Here is an 8,515-nt window from a genome sequence, read left to right on the forward strand (position 1 = left end):
CAGCCCTAAAGAACTCCAGCTGGAGAACATCTAAGCCTTTACTGGTAGGTCCACTCGGCATTCGAGAAGCAGTTCGACCCGGTAGCGGAGCCCACATCAGTAAGGCTAGATTACAGTCAGCCTGGGAGAAGTTAAAAAGGGGATTTTCCATTTAAAGTAAAGAAGAAGTTATTGAAGACAGTTGCCTGTCCTTTGTGGGCAAGTTTAGGAAGCTACCAGTTGCATAAAAGCTTGGAATTCATTTGTTTATCTTTACTGAAGACAAGAGAAGTTTCTGTTTGTTTGTTCATTAATAAAGAACTTTGTTATACTTCACAAGCCATCTAAAGATCATTTGTGGTGGAAAACCTCTGAGAACTTCTCCTTGGGCCCCCTCGCTGGGCAAAGGTTACACGTCCTGTTCTAAAGGAAATTCTTTACAGGCCCAGTGCGCGACAGAATATATACTGTTAAAAATGTTATCCTAGTAACATCATCTGACCATTCCATGTTCATCATTCATAGTTCGGGACCTGCTTATCTTCGCGATCGCATCCTTCCCTATGAACCAGTGCGTACCTTGAGATCTTCTGGGGAGGCACTGCTCTCTCTCCCCCCACCGTCACATGCACGGTTGATGGGGACGAAGGAGAGATCCTTCTCGGTGGTGGCCCCCCCAGCTCTGTAACTCCCTCCCTAGGGAGGTCAGACAGGCCCCCACCTTGTCCTCCTTTTGTAGTCAACTAAAAACCTGGATATTCCGGTGCGCTTTTGACTAAGCAGCTCATCAGTAACTTTCTTGTCCCTACTTGAAGTTCCGCACTTTACACCGGCTCGCATTTTACACTGGTATACGTCCTACCTCAACATCTGTTTGATAGTATTTCCTGCCCAGTTTACTGTATTGTTGCATTTTCCTGTGCTCCTGTAAAAATGTATTACTCATTGATTCTGTACCTCAGCTAAGTTTCATTCAGCCGTATTGTTTTTATATTGCTTTCAATTGTGTTGTTATTTGTTTTATCTGATATTTTAATAGGTTAAAGTGTTTTACATGTGTGTTTTAATTGTAATCATGGCCGTGTCCCTTGTAAGCCGCCCCAAGTCTCCTAGGGGAGATGGTTGGTGGGGTATAAAAATGAAGTTGTTGTTGTTGTTGTTATTATTATTATCTATTCCGCTCCATTCTCAAAAGCTTGCTCAAAGAGCCAGGTCTTTACTTTTTTTTGGAAAGTCAGGAGGGAGGGGGCTGATCTAATATCCCTGGGGAGGGAGTTCCATATCCAGGGGGCCACCACTGAGAAGGCCCTGTCCTTCGTCTCTGCCAATCACACTTGCGAGGCAGGCAGGATCGAGAGCAGAGCCTCCCCAGATGGTCTTAAGCTCCTAGATGGTTCATAGGAGGAGATACGTTCAGACAGGTAAGCTGGTCTGGAATCGTTTAGGGCTTTGTGCAAATTAAATATGCAAATTTAATAAAGAAAGCCTTAGATTTCCTATAGATTCAGGACAACAGAAGATTTTGATGCTTTTTCATTAAGTGGTAGTTTAAAAGGAAACATCAAAGCAAAGCAAGTTTGTGCTGGTACAGCTGTACCAGGAGCTCCAAATTTATTTGCTTTGTATTATATGTTTGCTTGCAGCCCTGGGTTTCAGGGACTCTGCAGATAGGTGGCTTCGTTTGGTTGCAGTCATAGGGCAAGTCACCTGTCCATCATCATTAAGATTTGGTCCCGCCCCTTGCTCAGGGCAATTGGGAAGGGAAGGGAGCCATTTTTAGTTAGTCTCAGCAAGGAAAGTTAATGTACAGGACATGTGCAAGCTTCCTCTGTACAAAAGCTTCAACCCTTAGGATTTTCCGGGGGGGAAACAGTCTTAAGAGCATTAAGACTTTCCGGGGGGAAACAGTCTTAAGAGTCTCCAAAGATTTCCAGGAAAACAGTCCTAAAGACCAAAGAACTCCAGCTGGAGAATATCTAAGCCTCTACTGATAGGTCCTCTCGGTGCTTCGAGACGCAGTTCGACCTGGTAGCGGAGCCCACATCAGTAAGGGTTAGATTACAGTCAGCCTGGGAGAAGTTAAAAAGGGGATTTTCCATTTAAAGTAAAGAAGTTATTGAAGACAGTTGCCTGTCCTTCGTGGGCAAGATTAAGAAGTCACCAGTTGCATAAAGCTTGGAAGCATTTGATTAGCTTTATTGAAGACAAGAGAAGTTACTGTTTGATTGTTCATAAATAAAAGACTTTGTTATACTTCACAAGCCATCTAAAGATCATTTGTGGTGGAAAACCTCTGAGAACTTCTCCTTGGGCCCCCTGGCTTCCCGCTGGGCAAAGGTTGCACGTCCTGTTCTAAAGGAAATTATTTACAGGCCCAGCGCGCGACAGAACAAAGTTGATTCTCAGTTCCTCTCAAACTGCTCAACCATTGTACATTGGACAATCTATGTTTTAATATTCTTGTTATGGTTTTATATTATGTGTTAATGTTTTAAAATGTTTTATGGTGATTTTGGGCATCGAATCATTGCCATTGTAAATCTGCCCTGAGTCGCCTGAGGGCTGAGAACTGAGGTATACAAATTTAGTAAATAAAATAAATAATAAAATAAATAAAGTTATGTCTTATTAGGTCTTTTGACCCCAGAGGTGATTTTTTAACATACATCCGACCCCATTTTTCAATTTTCTGAAAAGCAGCATAGCTATTCCACAGCAGAATAGCTTGTTGCTATAGGAATGGAATCGGATTCATGTTAGTACTGCCTAAGAAATAACATCTAGTCCATGTGTGTTTGAATCACCTGGAAAGTTTAACACAGACTCAAATATGGTCAGAGTATTTTTGAAAGAATTAAACAATTATAATAGCTTGTTTTACAACAGCAGCTAGTTTTTCTTATTTTGTATGAAACAGAGCCAGTTGTCTTCCTAGTAACATCTGTATTTTCAATTACAAGGACTGGAATGAGGAAGAAGCGACAAAAAACATGATTGACAGCTCCCCTGTGATGCATTGCTACAATGCATAGCTAATAATTGTCTCACACTGAGGCCAAATACTCAATGTCTCAATGATTCCCTCCAGATGAGAATATGAGACAGCAGGTGTTCCTCTGTTATGTTGTCCCACTTCTTAGAACATTGTAACATGACTGCCAATTTATTTAGATCCAAGAATAATGAGTAAGAACATGTTCAACTATGTCATTTTTAGTGAAACAGGAAAAAGCTACAGCGAAAAAATGAAAAAATAAAATAAAAAAAGATCTAGAAAACTGGAAGAATTTGAAACTATCCCTACTCGGAAGAATAGCGACGATGAAGATGACTATACTCCCGAAATTGATATTTTTATTCTAAAACATACCAATAATTAGAAACCATTATTATTATTATTATTTATTATTTGCTGCATTTGTTGACCGCTGTTCTCAGCCCTAGGGTGACTCACGGCGGTGTACAACATATAAAAGACAATTTACAATAAAGCAATAACGAAAAATCAACATATCACTAATACACAATAATATAATTACACTAAAATAATCCGCTCCGTCTTATCGTAGAATCATAACCTTAATATATTAAACGAATGGAAAAGAGACATAATGAAATTTATTTGGCAGAAAAAGAAACCTAGAATAAATTACAGAAACATGATAGAAGGGAAAAACAGAGGCAGATTAACAACACCAGATTTCAAAACATACCATGACTCATGTGCTCTCATTTGGATAAGAAATTGGGCAAAATTGGAAAAAGAAACAATTCTAAATGTAGAAGGGACAGGATTAAGATTGGGCTGGGACTCGTACATATGGTATGTGCTGGTACGGCTGTACCAGGAGCTCCAACTTTATTTTCTTTCTGTTGTCTGTTTGCAGTCATAGGGCAGGCCATCTGTCCATCATAATTAAGCTTTGGTTCCATCCCTTGTTCAGGGCTCTGGGAGGGAAAGGAGCCATTTTTGGGGCTGTCTCACATAAGGAAGCTAAACTATAGGACGTAGACCAGCTCATCCCGTAGAAAAGCTTCTTTTCTCAAGAACATACGGGGAAACAGAAACAGAAATTCCAGGGGAAAGGTCCCAAGGCTCTGGCTGAGAGCTCACAGCCTCTCAGCCTCACAGCAATCAGAGGGAAAACAGCCCTGAAGTTTTAAAGAATTCTCGGAGGGAGGACAGCATTACAGATCCACGGAACTCCAGCTGAAATATCTACAAACCTTGGCTGGTAGGTCTACTTGATATCCAGACGCATTTGGAATCTGTAGTAGGACCCACACCGATGAGGCATAGATAGTAAACAGCCTGGGAGAGGTTAAATAGGGGTTTTTTTCTTACAGAGAAAGTACAGTTAATCAAAGTCAGGTACCAGTCCATTGAGGACTAGACTAAGAAAGCCTTGAAGTGTTGTTTGAACCATTGAAGATTTGTTGTTTGTTCCATAATAAAGACTTTGTTGTATCATTAAAGACTCTAAAGACCATCACTTCAGAAAAATCCCTGAGAACCTCTCTTTGAGGCCCCCTGGCTTGCTGCTGGCCTTAAAGTATACGTCCTATAGAAATAACAGCTGTTACAGGCCCAGCGTGCGACAGAACATGGTACGAGAAGGCCAAGGCTGAGAAAAATTTCGGAAACCACTTTATTCGATCTTCTCTACTGAGAGTATGGGAAAGATACAAGGACAGTTTCTATAAGAAAACACCAATGTGGCTATCCCACTTGAGGTCTCTCAAAGAAGGATAACAGGCTGGAACATCTGGCCAAAATATAAAGACATATTGAAAAAAGAAGGAGAAATCAGATTTAAAACACAACAGGAATTAAATGAAATAAATAAAATGATATCTTGGTACCAATATTGGCAGATAAAAGAACATTTCAAAAAAGACAAAGAAAAAAGATTCCAAGACAAGGAAAATTTCTGGGACAAAATAATGCAAACGGAGAACAAATTGATTTCTAAATTATATAAAAAAAACTTCTAGAAGAGACAAGAAGCAAAGAAGAAGAGAAAACTTACATGAAGAGATGGAGAGAAAATATAGGAAGAACAATAAAAAAGAGGAATCGGAAGAGATATGGAACAGGAAATTAAAATACACAAGCGCAAAGGGATTAAGAGAAAACTGGATTAAAGTGGCCCACAGATGGCATATAACTCCAAATAAGCTAGGAAAATATTATAAAAATATCTATACGAAGTGTTGGAAATGTGGAGAAATTGAAGGAACATACTACCATCTATGGTGGACATGTAATAAAGCAATAAACTTTTGGACGAAGATCCAAAAAGCGCTGCAAGAAATGTTGGAAATAGATATTCCTAGAAAACCAGAAACCTTCCTACTTGGAATTCATGAATATGAAATTTAAAAAAAGAATATGAAAATATACAACTTATTAAAGGTTTAGGTATTATATAGTTCACAGAGTACAGCTGCTGCTGATCTTCTAAAGCTTTGAACCTGCGTAATGCTGGACCACCAGGAAAACATCATATATTTATATGTAGTCTTTTAAGTGAACTATAAATCATTTGGGGGGAAGAGGTAAAGGTGGTACTCCTCACTATTCACCCCTGTAGAGGAGGGAAATAGCTGATAGAGGAGGGAAGAGATAGATCCAGGATAGGACTACCTGTACTGCTTTAGAATTACTGTCAGAGAAGCAATCCTGTTAGTATTCCTGTTAGTATTTCCGTGGAGGGTATTTCTTGTGTAACTATGTAACTATGTAACTATGTCTGAACTGCTTTATGTAACCACACATTTTTAAGTCAGTATTTTTGAAACAGCTAAGCTTTATACCTGAATTGTTCCTGTTCTTTTAAATAAACATTATTAATTTGTTGTTCACAACAACTGCCTCACGTGTACCTCTGTGGGTGAAGTTTTAAAAGCAGATTCCTGCAGTAATCAAGAGCTTAATGGTGGCAGCATGGATTTTAAAGAACAATCTTTAGTGTTACCTCAGAATATAAGCCTGAGGGCTAACCCAACACACTCTTGCCTAAGATTCCTCGAGTAAGCCAAGGGCTTACCAGTATTTTTAAGTTGGTGGCGGCCAGTGGGCTTTTAAAAAGAGGTTTTCGGCCAGAAGAAAGTTCCAGCTTTCTTTAAATCTTTTTAAAGAAGGGGGGAGGGGGGAGGCTTTTAATCACTGAAGCCAAATCCAATCTTAAGTGGTGTTCGGTTGGGTTTGGGGATTTTTATTATCAAATAATTCCCTATTTGTTATACTTCCTTTCTTAACTATGAATCATATGTAAGATGGATATTTGTGACCTGGGGACTGCCTGTATTCAGGTAAGAATATGAATCACTACATACTACACAAAACACTAGTAGTGCTTTAGTGTGCTTCTCAGCAAACATATAACATGTAAAGGATAAGGTGTGCTTTAACTCCCAAAACATTTGGGATCTCGGGCAGATACATTCCCCTGGACTGCATCTGTTTGTATTCAAAGATGAGTCCTTCTGTGACACTATCTGAACAAGGAGGGAAACATCAGAGTCAACTTGCAGCTGCCAGAGCTGCTGAGGGCTATTTCACATATTTTCGGATGGGAATATGTGAACCACGAACAGATTAAACATGCCTGCATCAGCGGGAAGATATGACTGATTACAACAGTCTGTTGAAACCAGATTCCAGACCAGAAGACTGGAGGTTATTTTGGATTAATGGTTTCCGACTCAGGGTGACCATAAGGCCATCATGGGGTTATTGTTTTTTTTTTGGTGCAAGATTTGCTCAGAGAAGATTTGCCTTTGCCTTCTTCTGGATGTATGCTTCCAGAATCCCCCAGACCAGAACTTTCCAAACTGTGTGTTGCGACGTGTTAAGTGTGTTGGCTGCAGTGTGTAGATGTAGCATGAATGTAATGAGAAATCTCTAGTCTAAATAAAATAAACAATATATCATTGTTTTTTAAAAAAAATATGAAAGGTTTCCACGAGATATTTTATGTCCCCATGAAGGGGCAAGTTTAGGAGTCCCCTTAACGGCCCAATGTAGCCATGCAAGGAGGAAGCCATAAATTGGATTCTTACTACAAATACGTATCAATATTGACAAACAAACATACAGGAATGCAATCAGTTTACTTGCAACCCCCAAATGGGGCTCCAGCGTTTTTATTATTTCTGGCAGTAAATTGAATACACCTTCTCATTGGTTTCCAAAGACAAATCATTTCATTGGTCTAAGCTAGCTGTACAGTTGCTCATTGGTTGTTTATGATTTTGATTGACATTATAGCACACGTGGGACCCTAACAATGGCATAACTATAACACAACTGCTTCCTCTCTGTTGTTGTGCTGTTGCAATTTTAGAGTTTTTAAAATACTGGTAGCCAGATTTTGTTCATTTTCATGGTTTTCTCCTTTCTGTTGAAATTGTCCACATGCTTGTGTATTTCAATGGCTTCTCTAAAATTGCAACAGCACAGCAGAGAGGAAGCAGGCAGGGACATCTAATTACCTCTCAACAAAAGTTTGCTCCAGGCACAGTCAGCCCATTGTATGCTAATCAAGGTGGTCAGTTGAAACATTCACACCTAGCTCCAGCAGAGTCCTTTGTCTCACCCTGGTCATTCCACAGATATATAAACCCATTTTCCTAGTTCCAACAGACCTCACTACCTCTGAGGATGCTTGCCATAGATGCAGGCAAAACGTCAGGAGTGAATGCCTCTAGTCTAGACCATGGCCATACAGCCTGAAAAAACCTACAACAGCTCTGTGATTCCGGCCATGAAAGCCTTCGACAATACACTACTTAGATTGTTTTGTTGATAGCAGGGACCACAAGGTTCAAGAATTAGAGATCAGAACTGCCCCCTCCCTCATGACGTTCAGGAAACTAACAAAGACCTGGTTGTGGAACGCGGCATTTGACAACTGATTTAATTCTTTGCCCACATGAAAGGAGGATGATGAATGGGATTGTGATGGTGTCGGACGATTTGGCTCTTTTAACTGGGATGATAATGTTTTAATGTGTATGGTGCTGATATTTTAATCGTGTAATGAAGTGGCATTGTGTTGTTATTGTATATTTTTTGTATGTTAACACATGTTGTGAACCGGTCCGAATCCCTCTTTGAAGGTGAGAGGGTTGGTATATAAAACATTTTAACAACATTTTAACAACATTTTAAATAGAAAATTAAATACTGTTTGCATCAATGGGATTTTGAGCTTGCATCTTCTTTACAAGTTGGGTAAGACTGGGGCTCAGTCTGGTGATCTGGAAAATAAAATAACGAGAAAGTGTTGGTTTCTAATATATGTAATTTCTTGATGCTTGTGGGTAAACAGTATTTCTTGTTATTTCTGGTGTGAGAGAATTAGCCACCTGCAAGGGCGTTGCCCAGGGGACGCCAGGATGATTTGATGTTTTTATCATCCTTGTGGGAGGTTTCTCTCATGTCCCCGCATGAGGAGCTGGAGCTGATAGAGGGAGCTTTTCCGCCTGTCCTCGGATTCGAACCTGAGACCTGTCGGTCTTCAGTCCTGCC

Source organism: Anolis sagrei, chromosome 4 (assembly GCF_037176765.1).
Source record: "Anolis sagrei isolate rAnoSag1 chromosome 4, rAnoSag1.mat, whole genome shotgun sequence".
Lineage (NCBI taxonomy): Eukaryota > Metazoa > Chordata > Lepidosauria > Squamata > Dactyloidae > Anolis > Anolis sagrei.